Genomic DNA, 24,246 nt, shown 5'->3' on the forward strand with positions numbered 1-24,246 from the left:
CCCCATTGTCTAACAACTTTTTTTTTTTTTATGTAAGAATTTAATTAAAAGCAACAGATATTAAAGTTAATTTTTTTTCCCCTAATTATTTTTTTGTCCAGCAAAAGTTAAGTTTATTTTAATGTATTCATAATTTAAATGATTTTGTCATCGATAGAGACTTTTATATCAGGCCCAAAGATTTCCCCATACAGATTTTGTTAATCAAGTTATTCATGCAAATTTGTCTCATTGACCAATAGAAAGCTGCTTAGTTTGAAAGTGATGATTTATGAGCTGTGCTTCATGCATCACTACACTATAGACCACCGATCTGCTGCAGAGTTTGGCTCCAACCCTTATCAAACTCACCTACCTGTGATTTTCTAGTGAACCTGAAGACATTGATCAGCATGCTCAGGTGTGTTTGATTCTGGTTCGAGCTAAACTCTGCAGGAAGTTGGATCTCATGGGCCAGATTGGAGGATCTCTAGGCAGTGGACCTTTTTTGCTTGCAAAATGTTGCTACAGTGACTGCACCTTTACACACACAGACTTGCCTAACTACAGCTTGTCCATTTATGATCTGAGACGATGATTTCTTAGACCTTTATGATAATCTATCCTCCTCTGTCTTCTAGGCTAACAGAACCTGTCCTATTTGCCGAGCAGATGCATCTGAAGTCCAGCGGGATTCTGAGTGATGCTGCTCACTGAACACACACACACACACACACACACACACACACACCACTAAACACTTCAGTCATTCTCCTACTATTACATTCAATTAACTTCCACATGCATAATTACTCCTCACACACAAAAGACTGCTGCAAAAGATTCATGGAAACTTTATGCATCAGAATCATCGTTTGATATTTATCTATGAATATCCAACTAACTGAGACACACTCACACACACACATCCCTTCGGTTTTTTTGATCATTCATTCTTTGAGTGGAAGTCCAAAGATAATGGTTCATTATTATCATTCTGATTATGTTTTGGTTCTGATTTAGTTTTTAGTTTTTTTTCTTATATATATAAATATATATAGTTTAGTTCTCCCCTCGGTGAGTGGGGGGGGGGGGGGGTGTTGGTATGTTGAAGTCAGAGTGTGTGTGTGTGTTTGTGCACTAACATTCCCAGCTATGTGAGCACACTGTGGTGTGGTGGTCTTTTACGAAGGTTAATGTTGTGAGCATGGGCTTTTATATTTTACCAACAAATATAGCTATATATAAATGTGTACGTATGTATCAATATAGAGGGACAAATTACAAAATTCGTAATTTTCTTGTTTTTTTTTAATAGGAAAAAAAAAATTATGGAAGTCTGTCTTTTTCCAAAAATGGAACAAAAGATTGCAAAAGATTCAAATGATATCTATTCATAAAACGGGGCTTTTGGGTGGGTCTTGCTCAATTATGAATTAAGTCTTTATAGAATTGGAAAACTGTGAGGTGTGCGTGTGTGCGCTTTTGTGTGTGTGAGAGTGTGTGTGAATCAGTTGTTTGTTATTTATCCCATATGTGTGGTACAGAACACTGGCTTGATGCTCTCATTTTTATTCTCGTCTGGGATTGGCTGAGGATGAGCACTGACATGACCTGATTGGTTTGGAGGGAGAAGTTCTTATTCGATGTATCCTGCTGCAACCTTTTTTTTTCTTCAGTTTCCTCTTATGCTTTTCAGTACTTTCAACTCAATTAACCTTTTTAAAAAAAATGGTGTATTCCCAATCAATAGCCAGTCCTGCAGATTGATTATGTAGACAGACCCCTACTTTTCTCATTTAGCACTTAGGGCACCATATTTAATTTATTATGATTTGATTAAAACCTGGTATTCGCCTTAAAGGGATAGTTCATTTAGTTTTGCTCACCCTCCTGTATGGTTTTCCTCCTTTTCATGAACACAGAAGATATTTTGAAGAACGTTGGTAACATACAGTTGCTGGTAGCCACTGACTTCCATAGTAGTATTATTATTATAATTTTTTCAAAACTATAAAAGTCAATGGCTACCAGCAACCGTTTGTTCACCAATGTTCTTCAAAATATCTTCTTTTGTGCTCAACAGCTTAGAGAAACTCTTACAGGTTTGAAATAACTTGAGGGTAATTCCCATTTATAGTAAATGATGATTCAATTTACAGTTTTGGGGGGTGAACTATCCCTTTAAGACTTGCATTTTGTAAAATAGGCATCTTTTTAAACACAAACTAAAGTTTAATTTCTGCAAATTATTCATGCCAGTTAACCTTGCTGCAACCCACATTACTCTCGACTTTACCAAAATTAGCTGTCATTTTTTTTATTTGGGTCGTCATTTGATTTCTTATGCCTTAAAATTGTGTGTACATGCCTGTTTGAAGAGGAATGATTACATCGTAGCATTTCAGTTTCTTTCAAAAGGGGGATGCACAGTTTTAAGTACCTTTCCTTTATCCCTCAAAAGTTCTGGTCTTGGTAAATGTTTATGCTTTTTGCTCTTTCATTGCCCTCGCTATACAGTTAGCTATTCTTTTTAATACAGCCTCAATAAGGCTGTTATAGCCATTCATATTCATATGTGCGTTACTTTATAATGGATGCCTGAGATGTGTTATGACCTGGAGGGGTATTTATGTGTATGATTATTTTGTGTCATGCGCTGTTATCATTATGAATGGATATAACTGCCTCTGTGTCGCATTATGTAGGCTCTATGACTGGTGTAGAAAGTGTCATATGAATTGTGTGATGTAGTCTCGGAGCCTGCAGTGTCTTAATGAGAGATGCCTTTAAACCATTCTCCAGTGTTGTCCGCTTTAGTGTCATAAGTTGAATTCATGACCAGAAAATTCTTTGCAAACAACAAATGTGCATTACCTTACTTAACCATTGGCGTTCTGTGTTCTAGAAGTTTTTTTTTTTTCCTGCTTGGTACAATAGCAGTTACCTCAGTTTTACTATTTATGTTTTTCCCCTTATTCTTTTGCTACACCAATAAGAGAGCTTATGAATTCTCTTGCGTTTGTTTATTGGTTGTTTTAATTCTTCCCATTAAAAAATACAATTGTATCATTTAACATGTTGTAGTTTCATATGTATAATATCTGTAACCAAAATCATTTGAAGGCTTGATATAAACATTTTTAACAAACATTTGTACTTTTTTTTTGTTGTTGTTTTGTTTTTTGATAATGTGAGATATTACTAGTAATGCTTTAAGAAGTGCAAATTATTTTTCTTTTTTTTGTGTCTGACGCCTGTTCCCAGTCTTTTGGACTATTAAGGGAGGCTCAGTAATAAATGTATAATATTCTCTTCCTTGACCTTCTCTGTTCTTTACTTTTTCCAGCCATTCTCATCTCATCTTTTTATCTGTGTTGTCTTCGTTCTCATGTTCACGTTTTACTGCTTGGTTAAAGGAATATCTCAATCCCTTACAAAAATGGAAAAATGCCATTTTTCATTGATGAAGAAAAAAAAAGTTGAAAGTTTTTACGTAGAAATTGCGAATGTATTTGACACAAATGGCATTTTCGGTTGAATTATCCCTTTAACTTGTCATAGGGATGTTCTGTGTACATGCAGAAATGAATCCTAACATTTTAAATGTCACACTCTTCAGTAGATAATTACATCCACCACTGGTATCAAGTTTGATTGGACAACAAAAGTTATAAAGCTGCTTTTATACAGACGTTTTAAGTTCGTGTTTAATTTACTTCGAACCAAAATATCTGGTTGTGTCTGCAAGCCGTGTCTAGAGAGCAATCCAGTCTGCTGCATCTTCTAACCATAAGCTAAGGATGATATGTAACTACTTGAAAATGCTTTAAATTGTTAATCAACTTCTATAATCTCACTTGAGCTCTATATGCTTGGAAGACTGCATCATAAAAAGCAGCATGAGTTTTGCAACAGTTGATTCTCTGTGGTGCCAAAACAAAGCCTCAGAGTTGGAGTATCTTCAATTCTCTAGTTGGATATGGATCTAAAGAATAATTACATGCAGCAGGAAAAAAAAGAGAAACCGTTGCATACATTCTTATACATCAAAAACAAGCATAGAGTTTTTTGACACTTAGTCCAGTGTCTTTTGCAGAACTTGTTTCTTGGATGTAGGTGTTGTCTTTTTTTTTCTCTCTCCTGTGCTTCTCATCTACATCTTTAATATCACATTCACATAAGCCCCTGGTCTGGAGTCATATTGCCATGATGCTGAGCGAGGAAGGAAAGAACATTTGTTTGCTCTCACTCAGTAATACAGCTCTGGATGTGACAGTTGCCTGATATTGAAAGTGTAGAAATGGCAAACGCTAACTGAAATCAGCAACTGAAAATAATGGTGCGCGCACAACGGTCACAAGACAATTTATGCACAAAGTCTTGCTCACAAGGTTGATATACACTCAGCTAAAGGATCATTAGGAACACCTGTTCAATTTCTAATTAATGCAATTATCTAATCAGCCAATCACATGGCAGTTGCTTCAATGCATTTTGGGGTGTGGTCCTGGTCAAGACAATAGGTGTTTCTCAATGTCAAGGATACTTCCTTGGTAGGACTGATCCTTCCAAGTCATTTCCTTCAGAGGCTAGGTGAGACTCCTCTTTAGCATAAACAGGCTAGCAAGTGCACGTAATTGCGTCATTACGTTAGTGAAAAGGTACGTTTGAATAACGCTGTGAATGGTATCATTAAATTACATTAGGCAACTTAAATAGTTATTTATAAAAGAAATGCCGTTGACGCAACCAATTGTTAAACGACAGGTCCGGTTCAGTTAACCATTTATATTTGTATAATTTACGATATCAATACGGTAGTAATTTGTACTGGCATTTAAACGTCAAACTTTACTTATATTTACTACAGTTATAACAAATGTTTGGTAACGTAAATAAAAACCGTTAACGTTCGACATTTTTTAATTTTTGAACTAACGTTAGCAAAGCTGCGCGCATAGGATTGTGGGTGATTTGAGAGCGCGAAGGATACACATATGCATCCTTTCCTGTGTATGGGATATTCTTCGAACGAAGGACTCAGTCCTTGGTTGAAATTCCGAGGATCCTCGACATTGGAACAGTCCTTCGACGGATGTCGATGACGTAGCATCCTCGAAATACTGGCTTCCGAGGATCCTTCCTTGACACTGAGAAACACCTAATCTCCTGAACTCCAAACTGAATGTCAGAATGGGAAAGAAAGGTGATTTAAGCAATTTTGAGCTTGGCATGGTTGTTGGTACCAAACGGGCCAGTCTGAGTATTTCACAATCTGCTCAATACTGGGATTTTCACGCACAACCATTTCTAGGGTTTACAAAGAATGGTGTGAAAAGGGAAAAACATCCAGTATGCAGCAGTTCTGTGGGTGAAAATGCCTTGTTGATGAGGTCAGAGGAGAATGGGCCGACTGATTCAAGCTGATAGAAGAGCAACTTTGACTGAAATAACCACTCGTTACAACTGAGGTATACAGCAAAACATTTGTAAAGCCACAACACGCAAAACCTTGAGGTGGATGGGCTACAACAGCAGAAGACCCCACCGGGTACCACTCATCTCCACTACAAATGCACGAGCTCGCCAAAATTGGACAGTTGAAGACTGGAAAAGTGTTGCCTGTTCTGATGAGTCTCGATTTCTGTTGAATTGAATTGTCGAATTTGGCGTAAACAGCATGAAAACATGGATCCATCATGCCTTGTTACCACTGTGCAGGCTGGTGGTGGTGGTGTAATGGTGTGGGGGATGTTTTCTTGGCACACTTTAGGCCCCTTAGTGCCAATTGGGCATTGTATAAATGCTACGGCCTACCTGAGCCTTGTTTCTGACGATGTGATCACTTCCAGCAGGATAATGCACCATGTCACAAAGCTCGAATCATTTCAAATTGGTTTCTTTAACAGGACAATGAGTTCACTGTACTAAAATAGTCCCCATAGTCACCAGATCCCAACCCAATAGAGCATCCTTGGGATGTGGTGGAACGGGAGCTTTGTGCCCTGGATGTGCATCCCACAGATCTCCATCAACTCCAAGATGCTATCCTATCAATATGGGCCAACCTTGTTGAATCAATGCCATGTAGAATTAAGGCAATTCTGAAGGCGAAAGGGGGTCAAACACAGTATTAGTATGGTGTTCCTAATAATCCTTTAGGTGAGTGTATGGGGTTCTGTAATAAAATGTCACCACCTGTGACTCAGAGGAATACATTTCACTGGATTTTTGTAATGTTTGTAAGATTTGTGGCATTGCCTGAGGCATGTAGGCCAAATAACAGGTTTGCAACTCCAGAAAAGTCCCTGAAACTGTCTCAGGTTACATATGTAACCATAGTTCCCTGAGTAGGGAACGAGACACTGCGTCCTCTAGGGGCTGCTTTGGGGAACACCTCGTCGTGACCCGTGTATGAAGCATACATTGAAAAAACACCAACTTGTTGGCTGGCAACAGTCTACACTACGTCACTACACTACAGCGACTATAAATAAGCACCGGGAGAGCTTGTTGTCTGAAGCTTGCCTCCGAAGCATGGCAGGGAGATAGAGGACGCAGTGTCTCGTTCCCTACTCAGGGAACTATGGTTACATATGTAACCTGAGACAGTTCCCTTTCAAGGGAACCTAGAACTGCGCCCTCTAGGGGCCGCTTTGGGGAACAGTATACCCACGCCACCATGCTGAGCGGAGTGCAGGCCAAAATTATGGCGAGCACTAAGTACCAACTCTACCATTTCCATGGGAGTTGCCCATGGGACGTTTAGACGGCTGTCTGTGATAGTACCCCTTACGACCAAAAGGCCCAAGCTACATACCCAGCTTAATTGTTAGGGCCTCGGCCCGGGGTAGAGCTGAAGGCTTGGAATCAGGAAAGATTCCTTTAAAGGGATACGGCTAAGAACCTAGTATTTCTACCAAGGCTTGCCTGTCACACAGGGGCTACTGCTAGCTTACGCATAAGCTTGCTGAAAGAGCTGTCTCAACAGTTCTCTAGTAGCAACACCCTGTTTAGATAGGTATCCGAGGATACATACTGTAGGTGGAGTGGCGCCCAAGATGAACGGGGCTTTTACCAACTCAAGAAAGGGTACGAAGCAACCGCGTGAATTTCAGAAAGTGTGGATTTCAGAAAGTGTGCAAAGACTTCACGTGCACACTTAACCATAGCATGCATTTGCAAACACTGTTCTAAGGAGGGGCTCTCGTGGCTCTCTGATAGAGCAGCTCATAGATGGAACGTTGCGTCTCAAAGCTGTATGATTGAGAGTCATCAAGTCGATCTATGGAAACAATACTGGAGCGCTCTGGGGGAAAAAACAGAGAACTCAGTCTCATATGAGAGGAGAACTCCGAGCTCAGAGGTGCGCGCTCATAGGCGACCGTTTTTTAAATTTTTTTTGGAAAAAGGGGAGCGCTGCTAAATTACCACGAGAATCCCCTAATTAGCCCCTCATGTTGAGGGAAGCGATGCTTGAGGTGTATAAACAAATACACACTGGCTGAATGGAACCCATGGAACCAAGGTCTAATCATCTCAAGAAAGGGAACGAAGCGGAGCACGTAACCCTTATCGTACAAGATTTCTGAAAGTTTGCAGAGTCTTGCGTGCATTTTTAAGTGCGCAAAGTGTTCACGTGCACACTGACCACCATGTGGTTTTGAGAAAGTACACAAAGCTTAGCGTGTGTACTTAAAGGTTCCTAAGCATCGCAGAGGCACTGAATCTCACGGGAGAGGCAAGCTCAATTTTACAAACCTCAGGTGAGGGGAGCATCACCTGAGGCAGCATATACAAGAAGACTTCTGTAACTGCAACCTCCACTTCCCGCTAGATGCGACAGCAACCCTAAGCGGCCAGGAGACCCCTCGCGGTGACCTGGCCGGACATCCTTCAAACAGAACAGTCAGTGAAGATGAAGAAGATAGTGACGTGCTCTCCCGTTGCTTATTTATAGTCGCTCCGATAGTGACGTCGGAGGCTGTCGCCAGCCAACAAGTTGGTGTTTTTTCAATGTATGCTTCAGACACGGGTCCCCTAGAGGACGCAGTTTGAAGTTCCCTTAAAAGGGAAAGGTATTTTACACCTCATTGATAAAGAAACAATTGCTTATCAAATAATACAATTCAAATATATCATCTGTGACTGCTTCTTTTGTTTTTCCCTGTGCTCGTTTGTATAAAATGATTGAATTCCTAACAGAAAGTAAATAGGTTATTGACTACAATACCTTGCTTGTCTGTTGTACAAAAATAAACAGATAATATTGCTATAGAATAAGGGATTCCCATGAGAAAAAAAAGTCCTTCCTGCAGAGGGTGCAAGGCGACTAAGAGAAAAAAATGGGACTCAAGCTGGAGTGTGATGACACCTATTGGTTATAACATTTCACTTCTGATTCTGGGCACACACAGAACTGCACATTTGGTCCCTCTTTAATCTGACACATTCAGTTCAGCTCAAGAAGAAGCATTATTATAAGAAGTTGAATAAAGGAGACATATTTAAATATAATTCCAGTAGGAAATTCCATACAAAAAGAAAGATTTCCATACACAGATTTCGAAGCTGCTAGGTTTGAAAGTCACTTCAGTGTGAACCTGTGAAATTTCACTAATGTGACTGTAGTGTAAAAATGGCACACTGTACAACAAAGTCAGAAATGAACCATGGGGCAAAAATACCACTGACATTTAAAATGTTGGAGAAGGAATAATGCAAAATATAGTGCACTACATTCTTTAGTTTTTTTTTTTAATCTGTTCTCTAAATATTTAATGCATTGCATAGTGCTTTATTCTAGTTCTGTATCTAGATATGTTAAATGTACTCTAGCAGAGTGTTTATTTGATTTTATAGGTAACAGTAACTGAGTAGCTATTTCAATTAATTGATTCAATGGTCAAGTATTTGATATAGATAAATAACATAAGGTTTGATTTTATATGGTTACATATAAAGTCATCAAGGTAAAAAAAAAAATATTTTATCAAATTTCTTACACAACGCATGATTCTAGAAATCTCTGTCTCCCTCTATCCGTGGGTTCACACATTTTTCCAATTATAAATTTACCTCAAATGTTAGCAATGTTTTTGTATTTTCTTCAGCAAATGCAAATCTAGTTTTACTTTATATTAACTAACTTGATATATTGTACTTAATTAAAATAGAGGGTGAAAGACAAGATATAGTTACGTCTATATCTATGATATAGTATATATAAAAAGCTATAATATAAAATATAACATAGAGAACGAGCGAGAGAAAGATGTCTGGTCGTAACTGGAGCGGTAACGGAACTGCACGATTGTTCTCGTTAAATTCCTTTCCCCCGCGCTCGCGCGCATGCCAGTCTCCCGTTCTTTAGGAGAAGAGAGAAAGGGAGGCTGATGCGCTCGCGGGGCTGGGCTCTGTCTACGCATTGGTTGAACGAAGACCTCTGGTGTTTTTTTGGCTTATATTTTTAGCAGCGGAGGTCGGACTCGTATTGCATCGCGCGTGGTTCATCTGCAGTGCTGCTGCGCGCTGGAGAACCGCAGTGTGTTGCGCGGTGAACGCTCGAGCTCCGCATACGTGCCCGCTGCAATAGCGAATGATCTCAAGAAAACACGCAGTTCTGTCTGTTCGCGGAGCGCTGGATATCTCATCTAGGCTTTCTTGTTCTTTTTTTGGAAATGGCCAGTCCCGGAGACGATTCGGCTTCAAGTGCCCAGCTGGATCAAGCTGAATCTGCTGACGCTACGCCAGAACAAGCGTTTCGAGAGGCTCAAAAATGGATCGAGGTGAGTTGGCCGTCCATGCATGCTCACAGAGCTGGAAGTAAACATTTCTCTCGCGTCATTTTAATGTCTGTTCTGGCACTCATATAAAAAGGTTACATTATGCTCTGAACAGCTTATAAATATTGCACCGTCACCTGTTGTGAGCGTGTGGAGCGTCTTTGGTTACAGTAGCGCGGGGATCATGTGCGCCGGATTCGGCCGCTGTAATCGGACTAGCGGCTTTGATGGCTCACCGATATTTTTTTCACTCACATGACAGCCTATTCAAATTTGCTGCTAGATTTAAGAATGCAGATCGCTAATTGAGTGAATGCTTTTCCAAACAAAACATAGCTCATTTTGAAGACGTGCAGAAACAGAAGGATGCACTCATATTAGTCTGCGAGGGGACCCGCCCCCTTCTGCTAAGAGATTCCAGTTGTTGTGGAAGCCAGGAGACACGCCCCCTTGTCCTTCAGAACACGCCCCTTTCCCATCGAGGCCAGTGGTCAAGGCAGCGCACAAGGCAAGCTCAGTCAAACAGTTTGTTTACGGAGCATTTGTGGCATATACAGTATTTATTCGACCTTCGTTTTATTTGACCTTATTCAATATCTAGTGTGACACGTGAATGTAGGACTATTTCATCCCTAGAGATGTTAAAGGTTTGAGATGTAGGTCTTGGTATTAATATTATGACCTATTTTATAGTTCGTGGATTGGATAGGGAGAATCCTCACGTCACTGATCTAGATTTCAGGTTCACTCTTGTGCATTAGATAAGGGGTTTTATTCATATTTATTTCAGATGCCATGGACCCCAGATTTGTGTGTACAATTTCTTGTGTAGAGACCAGATTTATAATGTTAAAATATTTTTCATGTCTGAAATATTATTTGGGAAATATTTAGTTTCTATTAAATTATATTAATAGAATATCCCCTCCTTTAACTGTTTGATGATTTATTTACTTCAATCTCATTTCTATTTATTTATCGGTACTTATGATAATATACATATGGCCCTTCAAACTTTTTACATAGTGACCCACTTAGTATACTATTATTTATCTGGAATATGCAAGTTAGATCAATATAAAAGATGAAGTTGAAAATATAGTGCACTGCATTATGTAGATTTTTTAAATTGGATATTGCATAGTACTTTGTTTTAGTCCTATATCTGGATATGTTAATATATTAAATGTATTCTAGCAGAGTATTTATTGTCTTTCAGTGCATCATAAATTATTAACAGCTACTATGATGTTATATATTATTTGATTTTAAAGATATCAGTAATTGAGTAGCTATTTATTTCAATTAATTGATTCAAAGGTCAAGCATACTTAATATAGATTAATAATATAAGGTGAGATATTATATGGTTAAGTCCTCATTAAGCAACTCTGAAAATCTGTATTTCCTTATAATAATATACATATGGTATACTTTTACATAACAGCCCACTTACAGCCAGTATTAGTATATTATTATTTAGTTAGATTATCCAAGGCCTTGCCTAGTTAGAATAGTATAAAAGATGAAGTTGCATGGGATTTATGCTCTGTATGCCATGCCATAATCAATTCACACTTCTTTCTGTCTGTGTGTTTCTGTGGCATGTCAGTGACACAGGCAGGAGCTCATGCGTTTTAGGACGATCAGTATAAATAGACATGCTGAAATAGTCCGGCCCCCTGCTGCTCGCAAATAGTTTTAACTGAATTGGCACAGAGAGAGACATGGTTCTTCTGACTCCTGCTAAAAATGCTTTTTCCTAAATGAGTCACTGAAAGAGCAAGAACATTACAGACCAAAGCATATGGCAGACAGAAGCGTGAACAGCAGACTGCAGTACAAAGATACAAGGAGCTCTCATGAGACACATCCTCAGACTGAGCTGCCCTCGAGTGCTCAGCCGAGATGGGGTCCATGGCAATATTTAGAACGCGTGGCGATGGACAATATGTGACCCTGGACCACAAAACCTGTCTTATGTGTCAATTATTCAACATTGAGATTTATACATCACCTGAAGGCTGAACAAATAAGCTTTCCATTGATGTATGGTTTGTTAGGACAGGACAATTTTTGGCAGAGATGCAACTTTTTGAAAATCTGGAATCTGAGGGTGGAAAAAAAATCGAAATATTGAGAAAATCGCCTCTATCTATCTATCTATCTATCTATCTATCTATCTATCTATCTATCTATCTATCTATCTATCTATCTATCTATCATTAAATTATTAATTAAAATGTAAAAAAAACTAAATTCATTTTTTTATTATATTTTAAATTAATGAGTGTTATTTACTATTATTATTATTATTATTATTATTATTATTATTATTGGAAAAACATGAATTATTAATTTATATGTTGATAAAGGTGAACTGAATTATTAAATTTCTAACTTGTTCACTAAATTTCCAAGTAAATGATTAATTATTAATTTCAATGGTATCAAAAGTTTTCAAGTTGAAATAATTTATTATTAATATTATTCCAGATCATGAATTATTTGGGTGTACCAGGTGACAATTTACTACCTGTACTTACTTATCTACTTATAAAATTTTTAAATCTCTACTCCCCCCCCCCCCCAAGTTTTTATTCATAATCTATAAATAATTTATAAAAATAAAACATCTGTATATTCGGATTGTTTTTAGACAGAGTATCGTATGTCCTGCAGTCTTTGTTCAGTAGTTCCTCTCTCCGGGCTCATAGGTGTGTGCTGGACGGGCCACGGGTCATTGAACGGAAATGGTTTGAGGAAACCCTCCCAGTGCATCTGTCAGTGGCTAGAGACGGACAGCAGCAACCACATCACATTACACACAGTCTTTCTCTGCCTTGGCCTATCACATGTCAAGAGACGATCAGGTTCCAGAGCACTTCTCTCTTTCTCTGCCTGTTCTTTCAGTCCTACTGTATGACCACCAGTCGTAGACTCACAACAACAGAGACCATGTATGTGTCCTGTTATATGCACTTTAACTTATGGTCCACTTTTGAGAGCATTTAGAGCATCTATGTGGCAGATCAAGGGTATGAGGTCAAATGAGTGTGTGTCTAAGTGAAAGAGGCTGGTACATTTGAGAACAGATGGCTCTGTCATATGACCTCATAAAGCCAGCTGTCACAGCTGTGTGGTCACGCACACATACAGTACGTACGGATTAAATGATACAGCTTACACATTCGATTCGGTAATCAATTCCGGGACGTGGTTGCTTTCACACAGAAGGCGACCAGGCAATGTTACGGGAATATTGCGGGTCCGACGTGCAGTGTGAAAGGTGCTACAGTGAGACAGACACAGGCTGTCTACACAATTCACATTCATTCAATACAGTCCTCTCAAGAATCACAATCACAGCCTGAATATGAGCTCTCTGCACTGTAAAAAGTAATACCTAGATCAAACTTATAAAAAGTGAGGCAAGTGGCTGCATTGGATGTTTTAAGTTGAGTCAACTTGCAGCCTTTTTCAAGTATAATAAACTTTGTAAAATTACTTAATTCAAACACAACAAAATCAAGTTGAGTTAACTAATAAGTGCTATATTAGTCAGTTAGATAAACCTAATTTTCTTGGTATATGTAACGTATTTATGTGTTGCTACAAGTAACCTGTACTCATTTTAGTTAGGTTTTATGAACTTTATGCTCATAGTAAATTTAACCTAATCAAATGTGAATAAATATTTTAATTAAGTCCTGGCTATTACCTCAGAAAATATATCTAAATGTCTATATTCTAAGCAGTACAGTAAATCACTTTACATAAACAGACTTTGTCAATAACAATTACAAATTCAATTGAAGAAGAAAAAGATGGGAAGACAGATTAAAGACAATAACATTTATTCAATGTCAACTAGTGTCACTTTTAACAGTGCCTACAAAACATACAAAAGTATGCATAAGGTCCAATCCCACAAAGAGCCTCTGATATATCTCAGAAGTATACAGATTTGAGTGATATTAGAGGTTGTGGGCATAGACAAGTCCAAACAGGAGGTTTTCTACAGGTTTGGCACACCTCTGACCATGGGCTGTCCTTCTACTGTATGATAATCCCAATAGTGTTTGGCTGATGGCACGTGTATATTTTCAGTGGGGAACTGCCAAGCTCAGCGTGCACCTCTGTTTCATCATGACTCTATTGGGGAGACAAAAAAGAATCAAGAGTTTGGTCAGACAAACAGGTATTGAGATGAATATAGCAGACTGGTAGAAGACAGATACGACACAAAGTCAAAATTTTACTTTTTAGTTGCGTAAGGTGATGGATACTAGATGGATACTTTGACTAGAGCATGTGACCAGAGTGTAGTCTACCATGACAATGTCATAGAGTGTTGGTACTATACTATCATGATCTACTAGCATGGGTGTTGTCTTTTCTGGTTCAAAGGATACATTACAATAAAACAATGCAATTTTCCTTGCCTGTACCTTATTGGTCATCACATTACTGTATTAAATATATTTCAAGAACAAAGTAATTACCCCATATCATCACAATAGTAATAACATACAGACAGAAATTAGATAAGTAGCTTTAAGCCCAGTACATACATGGTGGACACTGATGATGTCTTCCTTTCCCTCCCATATGTACTCAATCAGGCATCTCAGTACCACTTCTCTCCTTTTCTCCACATAGCCAGACGGATCCTGTCAACAAGTAAAATCTGATCAAAAATTCACTGCCTGATGACAGTATCACAAATCAGAGAACCTCTGTATTTCAACCATGCAATTGATGTAAAAGGTTGTACTATGCATACACCACTACCACTGTACTGTACAAGATCTCACATTATCACCAGCATCTCACAAAATTGAGATTTAACTGACCATGTAGGCTGTATTTATCAATATGAATCAAGCTTCTATTAGTGCAGTAATAGAAGGAGGCAGAAAGGTGATCATATCTGCCTTCTATTGGTGGTTGGTACATAAAACCTAATTCAGAAATGTAATTGTATGGAGCCAACACTATTGTTTGCAATTTTACCTATGTTTTACTTACCTGGGAATAATTATAGCTTTAACTGTATCTATTCTGAAGTTTTTCTTACCTGTATCTGAAGACCCCAGGTAACAAAAACGCTTGGTTACCTAAAGACCAGAAAAAATATGCATGTTAGAATAAGTTTAAAAACCAGTGGTAAATGTAAATTATTTAAGTAACAGGTTAAAAATAGTTTTATGGTTTTGAGCCAGTGCTATCAAATGCACTTACAACTCTGCTGCTGATAACACGAGGACCCCACGACAGCTGCATGCCCCACCGGAGACTGTGTTATTAAGATGAAATTAAATAAGTCAAGTCACCTTTATTTACAGTACACAGCACTTTGAAATATATATATATATATTGTTGCCTTTTTCTCCATCACACATTATATATCACTTGAAAACATAAAATCTCAAAATTCATCCTTTGAAACCCATTTTTAATTCATCTACCATGAAAATTGTACATCAAAATAATGTTACAAAATGTTTTTAGTCGTGAATTATAGGTTTGGACCATGCACTTTCAAGTCTATGTTCAAAAATGTGAATGGCAGTTAACAGGGTAAGTTAACGCTAACTAACGATTAAAAGTGATATTATTGGTCAAATTAAAGCCAAAGTAGTCTTAAAACATAATAGGCATTACTAAAGCACTTGTTTAATTTCATATTAACAACACAGTCTTAACTGCTGTCTTCTGATCGTTGCCTCCAAGACTTCACTGCTTAGCACTGTGTAGCCAACTTAGCTTGCCATGTGTGCAGGATAGCTAGCTATACAGTACAATTTGCAAACCTTACTTTAGCTTCCTAGTTGAGTGAACGATTTTGCATGACTTTACATCACCAATAAATTGCCAAAACTTGCACATCTTACCGTGTTAATCAGTCTGTGAAATTTAGATCCGCTGCAGCTTTCAAACAGTTGAAGTGCCGAGGAAGCATCTGCCTTGGAAAGTCCCCGCCAGTGAAAAAGGGATAAATCCAACTTAATTTTTATGTGTTTTTTATTTCAAATATTTAAGTTTGATGAACACACATGCCACATCGACAGCTGCTCAAATAAATTGTGTATTTCAACTTACTTTTATAACATTTCTTGTACACAACAAACTCATACAAAAAGCTACCCAAATAAATTGCTATTGTTTTACTTAAAATATATTGTTATGTAAAAAGTGATATATTTTAAGTAAAGAGGAAGTATATTTATACTTTTTAGTATAAAACAAATAAAATCAACTAGATAACAAATATTTAAAATATATAAAACCTACTGTGTGGGTGTAGCACTTTTTACAGTGTGTGATGCCATTGGCTGTGGTTTGCTTTCAAGTATTCAGGGCGACCACTAAGACACACTTAAATCCAAATGAGCTTGTCCAGTTGTTTCTGGGACTAAGATCTACTCCAATCTATCGTTTAGCATCAGTTCTGTGTGCCATGCAGCATTATTAGCAACATATACTGTATGACTCCGTTCGTAACGCAACTGTACTGCCTTCATCATATGACATCACTTTTATAGTGATGGGCCAAGTGGAACCAAGTAATTTTATTGGTGGATAAAGCTTTGAATTTATAGATAAAGGTGGTTGTTTTGAAGAGCTTTTTCGATTGCATAGCTCAAAGATTTCAGATGTTTTTTTCTGTTCATCAAAAAATCCAGAAAAAGCTATGGCAGATACCACAAAAATATGAAGCAGCACAACGGACTTCAACATTGATAATAGTGATAAATGTTTTCTGATTTCTGAAGGATCTTGTGTCACTAAAGATGGGTAATGATGCTGAAAATTCAGCTTTGCATCATAGGAATGAATTACATTTTACAATGTATTACAATATGAAATGGTCATTTTAAAGTCGCTGAAACGAGTCGTTATAGATTTCAAATTTTTTGCCCATCTCTATGTACATCACTAGGAACACTTTGCATAATAATCTCCGCCCACCGTCTTGGGAGAAACGGAACTCTGACCTGCCCCACCCCCCCACACAGACGCTCTGGTGGGTGTGAGAGCATCATGTCGAGGAGACAGTGTGTTTTTAATTGTAAAGGCAAGTTTGTTTTATTTTCACTGCCAAAGAATGAAGATCAGAAGAACCAATGGCTAATAAAACATTTTTACCACAATACCAGAGCAGTACAACAAATCCCTTTTGTATGTGTGCTGTCTGCAGCCTTTGTCTGCGCTGATCTTCATTTACAAACACATCATTAAAGTGAAGTGTAACTCCGTGAATACTCAGCGAAGAGACATGAGAGAGATATCTATAGAAAGTTTGACATGTCTTCTTTAAAACTAAACAAGTGCTGCTGAAAATATAACAGATATTCTGTGATAAAGTAATCCATATGAAAACAACGCAATGTCTGTTTTTCATTTCTCCCTTGTTATATGTAATGTGACCACGCCCCCGCGCTGAACGTGCTATTCAGATTCAAACTGAAGCGCGCGGCCACACAGAAGGCAGCGAGACTGTTCTTCAGGTTTTTTATTTTACTGTTTGCTTCGCGATGAGAGGAATAAGACATAATTAATTCACCCCAAAAAGATTGCTAACGCATTATTTACTGTGAAGTTGTGTGCGGAACAACCAATCAAAACTAACTTTGTCAGTTGACCAATCAGAACACAGTATGCTACCGAAAGGTGGGGTTTAAGGAAACTGAATCTTTTGAACAGTTTTGCACGAACAGTTTGGGGATCTCTGAGAATTGAGGTAATTTTAAAATGATATTTTAACAAAATGACAATGTTTTTTAACCTTGGATGGATTTAAACCTGTTGTACAGGATTTATAAACAGAATTTTCATCTTACTGGCTCTTTAAATTGTAAAAATATTTCACGATATTACAGGTTTTACTGTATTTTTAATCAATAATAAAAATTAGTCTGTTTCATACATCACACAATAAGAAAAGCATTATGAATTTATTCATACGACAAAACTCGGGGCTTATGTAAGTCTCATAAACCAAGTCTAATTCAAACTGCTAATGGGTTTGAAGCGGTTTCCTGAGTCTTTTTGACTCTGATCTGTATGAATCTGAATTGATTTATACGGCAGTTGTTTGTGAATCATGCATCACAGCTTGTGTTATGTTCATTATTGTGTGCAGGAAACACTATTGTGCATGACAAAATGTTAATAGATTTGAAATTATTGTTGCACATTTTTAATTTTTGACACTTTCACAACCATTTTGGTCACAACTCGTCTTGTGAACTACAAAAAAAAAAAGTAGCTTTTGATGAAGACACGTTCATCTAATGCTCTCGTCTTATACAACACAACACAACTGTTCATGTTGTGTAAATGAGTCTCGTAGCTTATGTAAAGAAATGCTATTCTTTCCAGCATCAAAATCTCTCCAGCTTCACCACCCACCCTTGAGAGCACACTCACAATCTTGATGTATTTTGCAATCATTTAAACGCAGTGTTATATAACACTGCTTTTACTCATCTTGGAAAAGCTTTTCCTGGTCAGGGAATAATCTCCAAGTATCCATAGACGTTCAGCATAACTTTGTTAATATGGTGCTGCACTATATTAGGAGAGACGAAGAGATATATAAAGTTATGGTAGAAATAGTATGACTAGTATGCTATTACAAAATCAGGCAGCAGACAATGTCACAGTTTTGACCTCTGACCTCAAAATGCACATGCAAACGCATTTGTCTTTTCTGTTGCTGTGGCTACATATTGTCAGCGGTTGTGTTGGCCCAGGTCTTTGTTTGTGCGCTGAAATTTTCAGTCATGTATGGGAAACGCCAGACAGCAAATAAAACAAAACAGGGCTTTCCAACTAAACCATGCAGCACAAATCTAATATCTGCACGGCCTGTGAACAGTGTGGCACAAGCCACTGGAATATGGGTTTGTTGACCGAATTGAACAGCGCTGCATGAATCAGAGTCATGCACTGCATGATCCATTTGAATTCAGCACTGTTTCAGACCTCAATACAAACCCCAAATTTAGCTGTAACAATGTTAATCATTGGAAACAAGGCCAACAGAAGAAAGCAGTGCGATGCACATACTTAAAGGCCTTTCAATCCACACATTTACTGTAATAACACAATTTCAGATTTCAGTTTAGAAATCTAAAGAACCTTTTCCACTATGAAGATTCCCTGGATGTTAAAGGTTCTTCACGGAAACACCAGAAGTTGTCTTTGTTAACTAGGTGTTATGTTATCACTATTATTGTTGCTTGTGTATATTAATCTGCATGCATTTTCAAGTACTTCAGCCAGTCTCGAGGTTGAATATCATAAACCAATTAGCAGAGTGATTATTAACATGTGAATGAACTCCTGGCTGACATAGAAACACAGGCACACACACACATCTGACAACAGAGGAGAGTAGACTCTGAGAATAAGACAGAGCAGCAGAAAATATCTTACACTGAAAATGTTCCTGATGGGTGCGATAAATCAAGAGCTATTAAACTTTCTTGGCCCACAACCCAAATGAGACATTTTGTCTTTACTAAAACCATGCAAAATGCTTTCAGATAATTTCTCTGCTCTGTTTCATTAAATAAATTGCGAAATATACATTGAGTCTTAAAGAATTTGCTACTGTTCTTTGAACACATTAAAAAAAAATTGAACATGAATACTAATGATGCTAAAAAAAAAGGTTGGAACTGATAATACAGCCAGCTTGTACCAGAATGAAATATGGTTTAATATGATGTTCGGAGCTGTGTTTCCTGTTACTGTTACAGAATTATGCTTTGCTAACCATAGTTTCTGCCAAAAATATCATAGTTGCTACAGTTATTGCTCCTATAATAAAACTGTGGTAACTTGGGTTTTCACCACAACTGTCATCCAAAAATATATGGAAGGTTTTTGCCCAGCTAGAATGAATGTAATGTTTTTCTGTAGACCTAGTTACAATCATTGCAGAAACTGTGGTGTTTTGGTTGAAACTTTGGTTACCCTGTGGTTGTGGGATGCTTGATAGAGTACATTTCTTTTGACTAAACGGTCCCAACACATACTTTTGTGAATAATTATTCCTACAGAACAGAATACATTTAGGAATGAATTTGAAGCAATGCATTTTCTCTTATTAATACACACTGTGCCTTCCCGTGTGTGTCTCTGCCCCCGTCCCACACACACATGTCATTTGCTTGGTTATTTTAATGTGCTCCAATCACCCAAATTCTGTCAGTCTAAATTTAGGATACCTACAGCTGTCCAGTTCTTTTTAATGCTTAATATCCTGTGAAGCCAAAAGCTGCATGTTTGTAAGAAATGAATCCATCATTAAGATACTTTTAATGTTGAACTGTTGGAGGATGGACTACTGTGCTATGTATTCGTGACCCAATTAATGTTTATGCTCTTAATTATGGATTCTAGGTTGCAAACAGTTTGATGGAAAGCAATAAAAAGCATATGAAGTATGAGCTATTTGTGTTTTTATTCTGATAGTATTATGTTTTTAGGTTTTTAGTAGCACTTTTGAACATTTTGCACATTGGTAAAGTATAATTTTCAATAAAATGTCCATTTCAAATTGAGATTAGAGTGACATTCCAATGAACAAATGGAGAGATGAGCATATCATTGTTAAATCCGCTTTTGCCCATGTAATATCCGTTGTTCTTTTACAGCTTTTAATGTTCCTGTAGTGGTGAGAGAGTTTGCGGTTTAATCCTGTGTGTGCTCTTGTCTGGACGGATGAGCTGGAGTTGTCTATTTCAAACAGCCCTAGTCAGGTGGCCTATTTTCAGATGTATTTTAAGGCTGTACATCCTGAGAGACATCATCCCCTGTCTGTTTCTGCCTCACTGAGAGTAGCCCCTGCTTCCTGCTGCTGAGGCTGTTGCTTAGGTGATTATAAGCAGGAATAGCACCCATATACTGCTATTTTTGTCGGCCTTTAAGGATGATGTCATGGGGCAGATTGTCAAACATTGTCTTTTTATGTAGGGAGTCTTTCATAATGCATTATAAGCCATGAACAAAACCAACCAGAAACAAGGTGAATCATAACACCACAACACACAATATATTATTTAAAAAAATATACACACACACCTATTTGTATTTGTTGATATTTTGATTTACCTTTCAGTTTTATATTTTCAGTTTGTATTTTATTTATAGTTACATTTTTAGTTTAGTAGTCATGCCTTCTTGGTATTTTTTTAAATAGTTCTATAACTAATTTATAAATAAAATAAATTATTTCAAAGTTTAATCTGTCTAATATTTGATTTTAGCTTTATTTCAATAACCAAAACCTACTTTTAATAGATTAAGTTTTTCAAATATTTGTATAATTAATTTTTGTTTTTGTAATTTTACTACTTTTTTCTCAAATAATAAAAACAAATTTAATCTAAAATTTATGTTCAGTTTTATTTCAATATTTTATTTCAATTACCAAAAAATATTAGTTTTTAGTTTTTGTAGTTAACAGAAATTCAGAGACAAAAAAACACACAAAGCCATGTGTCACACACAAAGCAGGGTTTTCTTCACTGGATACACATAATATGATAAGGGGAAAATATATAATCATATACATTGAGATGGCAGAGCTAGTTACTGAATTCAGTGCAATACAATAGTTTCTGTTAGTCTGGTAGCTCTGTTTTTTTGTTTTTTTCTTAGTGAGAATTAGATTGACTTGTTGCCAAAATAAAGCATGGTACTATGTGAGTGTGACAGAATAACAGAAGAGAGCATGATTTCAGCAAAAACTGCTGGCAAGTGAGCTATAACTTTGAGTCAGCTAATGGCAGCTCTCTGTTTTCTTGGCTCTGGTGAATGGCATCTTAAGGTGAAATGTAGCCTCTTACACAACTGCACTGTAGGGGAGCTGTTGCTGTGGGAATGTTGACTGGACTGTCACCAGCAGGTGTAAGTGTGTGTGTGTGTGTGTGTGTGTGTGTGTGTGTGTGTTTGTGAGCTTGGCGTCAAGGTAACAGAACTGCTTGTCTGCCACCAGAAGCTTTTTTGTTTTTTCCTAAAAATGTTGCCAGCAATCAGCTCTTTCACTCTATTACGTCTTATCTCTCTATATGAATGAATTAGGCCAGTATATGAATGCAGGACTGTCATATAGCCTTCACAATATTAAGAGCAGTTTTATTGAGGACAATATTTGCTTCTCAAGGCACATTTCAGTTCATAAGACATTTATCTTTAGATTTTAGTTGACAGTGTATTATGATAAGGGGAAATTAAACTTACAAATTGTCCCCAGGTCATGTCAACACCGTTAACATTATATTGTCCATTTATTAACAATAAAACATGTTTTTTTGTTTGTTAGGATGTTTGAAATCTTACAGAAATGTACCTTAACAACTCTGAAAATGGTATCAGTTTCAAAATGACACTTTCAGTTAATTACACCTACAGCTTCTATAATAGCTACAGATTGTACTACAGCTATGGCAGATGGTAATGTAAAAACTGTTTCATACAGTATAGCTGAGTTATGGAGTTGCTGAAGTGATTTCTTCCCTTCAGGAATTAACTTCTGACTCTGGTCCACAGTAATATTGAGTATGTTGGTGCAGGCAGATGAACATTTGTCTGAAAAACAGCTTGCCTCTAATTTATGTGTGTGTGTGTGTGTGTGTGTGCTCATCTAATGAAGAGAGTGTGTGATTCTGAGAGAGTGAATGTGTCTGCATGTGTGAAAATCACTATGAGTAGCTTTGTCCTAAATCAAATCTCATTCCCTATATAGTGCACTATAATTGCTGTGTTTGTGTTTTTGTAGAATATTGTTTTCCCTGTATAATTAACTTTTTTCTTCAGCATAAAATTTGGTATAAAACTGCTGTTTAAACGTTGTAATGCTTTAAATGAAATCTCTTTTATGCATTTATTTGATTAAAAATATAGTCAGTCCAATAATTAGAGATGCACCGATTGCAATTTGGCTGATTTAATTTTTTTTTTTTTGTTTGACCTACCAATACCATTTTCTGTTGATTCTGATTTAATTTATAAGAACTATTATTAACAGTATACAAACAAAAAATCTTTTCAATGCAACAAGTTACAGATGTTCTCCCACTTAAACAACTCTCAAAATAAAGTGCTCTGTGACTGGAAAGCGGTAGAAATAACAGTTAACTGAAAATGAGTTGCTGTATTTAACAAAACAGATGTCATTTCCCACTATGTTTATAAATGATCCATTCCCCCCTAATCTTATTAAATGTGTCATCTTTCACATGAAATTCTTACATTGTTCCAATGAATTCAGTTAGAATAACAAGAAACTGTAGTGTTGTAATCATTCAAATGAAGTCAGAATCAACACCTCTCCACTGCAGGAAAAACAGAAGCTGCATCTGGAGTGGGATCAAATGTATTTTGGTCAGGGGTGCCCAAACTCAGTCCCAGAGGGCTGGGGTCATGCAGAGTTTAGATCCATCCCCAATTAGACACACCTGAACCAACTAATCAAGCTCTTACTAAGCGTACTAGAAACCTCCAGACGGATGTGTTGAGGCAGGTTGGAGCTAAACTCTGCAGGACATTGGCCTTTAAAGGGGGGTGAAATGCTATTTCATGCATACTGAGTTTTTTACACTGTTAAAGAGTTGGATTCCCATGCTAAACATGGACAAAGTTTCAAAAATTAAGTTGTACTTTTGAAGGAGTATTTCTGTTCCAAAAATACATCTGTTAATACCAGAAATGGATGTCTTGCCCCCTCCAGCCAGTGACATCATTCTTCAAATGCCGCTTTCATGGCAAGGAGCTCTCAATTGGCCACATCATAGGTCTGTTCAGCGGCTGAGAGTTTGTGAGAGAAGTAGTCACATGGGAAAAGCTTAGGAGGATTACCATGACGTTGGGAGAGAATGGCGCCAATGCCGGTGTTAGATGCATCTACTTCTACCACAAAAGGTATGTTAGGGTCAGGATGATGCAGAATGGGTGCAGGGGTGAAGCGGTTCTTCAATCCTTTGAAAGCTTGAAAAGCACCAGTAGACCAGCGAAGGTTAGTATTCCTTCACTTTACCATTGAGGTGAGTTGAGCAGTTTGTTGAGTTCCTGATAGATCTTCTGTAAAAGCTAGCAAATCCCAAGAAACATTGTAGTTCCTTCACTGAGGCCAGTTGAGAACCGCTTGTACTTTGCTCTCACCTATAGACATCCCTTCGGGACTGATGATGTCACCAAGAATGGAGATTAAAGCTTGATGGAATTTGCATTTTTCTGCATTAACATACAGTTGGTGTTCGATGAGACACTTTAAAACCACCTGGAGCTGCTTGACGTGCTTCTCTAAAGTGTTAGCGTAGATCAAGGTATCATCAATGTATATGATTAGGCACTGGTTCAAAGTCTCTCTGAATATGTTGCTTATGAAGGACTGGAACATGCATGGACGGACTATTGGACAGCCTGATCTAGATCCAGATCTAGCTTGGTGAAAACATTG

The 24,246-nt window shown here is 37.5% G+C and overlaps 1 protein-coding gene, 1 long non-coding RNA gene and 1 pseudogene across 2 annotated transcripts in view; 2 read left to right on the forward strand and 1 right to left on the reverse strand.

The window, feature by feature from the left end:
• Positions 1 to 3,297, forward strand: part of LOC113107362 (E3 ubiquitin-protein ligase RNF38-like) — a 29,945-nt pseudogene extending 26,648 nt beyond the window's left edge.
• LOC113107329 (mediator of DNA damage checkpoint protein 1-like) overlaps positions 1 to 24,246 on the forward strand; it is a 198,893-nt gene that overhangs the window by 156,658 nt on the left and 17,989 nt on the right. The window lies entirely within an intron of this gene.
• Positions 13,518 to 15,875, reverse strand: LOC113107390 (uncharacterized). The gene is made up of 5 exons (XR_003292648.1): positions 15,665 to 15,875; positions 15,012 to 15,066; positions 14,848 to 14,887; positions 14,342 to 14,440; positions 13,518 to 13,922 (listed from the first exon to the last, which is right to left on the reverse strand). It is a non-coding gene; the product is annotated as an uncharacterized LOC113107390 (long non-coding RNA).

The sequence above is a fragment of the Carassius auratus genome, chromosome 1, assembly GCF_003368295.1.
Source record: "Carassius auratus strain Wakin chromosome 1, ASM336829v1, whole genome shotgun sequence".
Taxonomy (NCBI): Eukaryota; Metazoa; Chordata; class Actinopteri; order Cypriniformes; family Cyprinidae; genus Carassius; species Carassius auratus.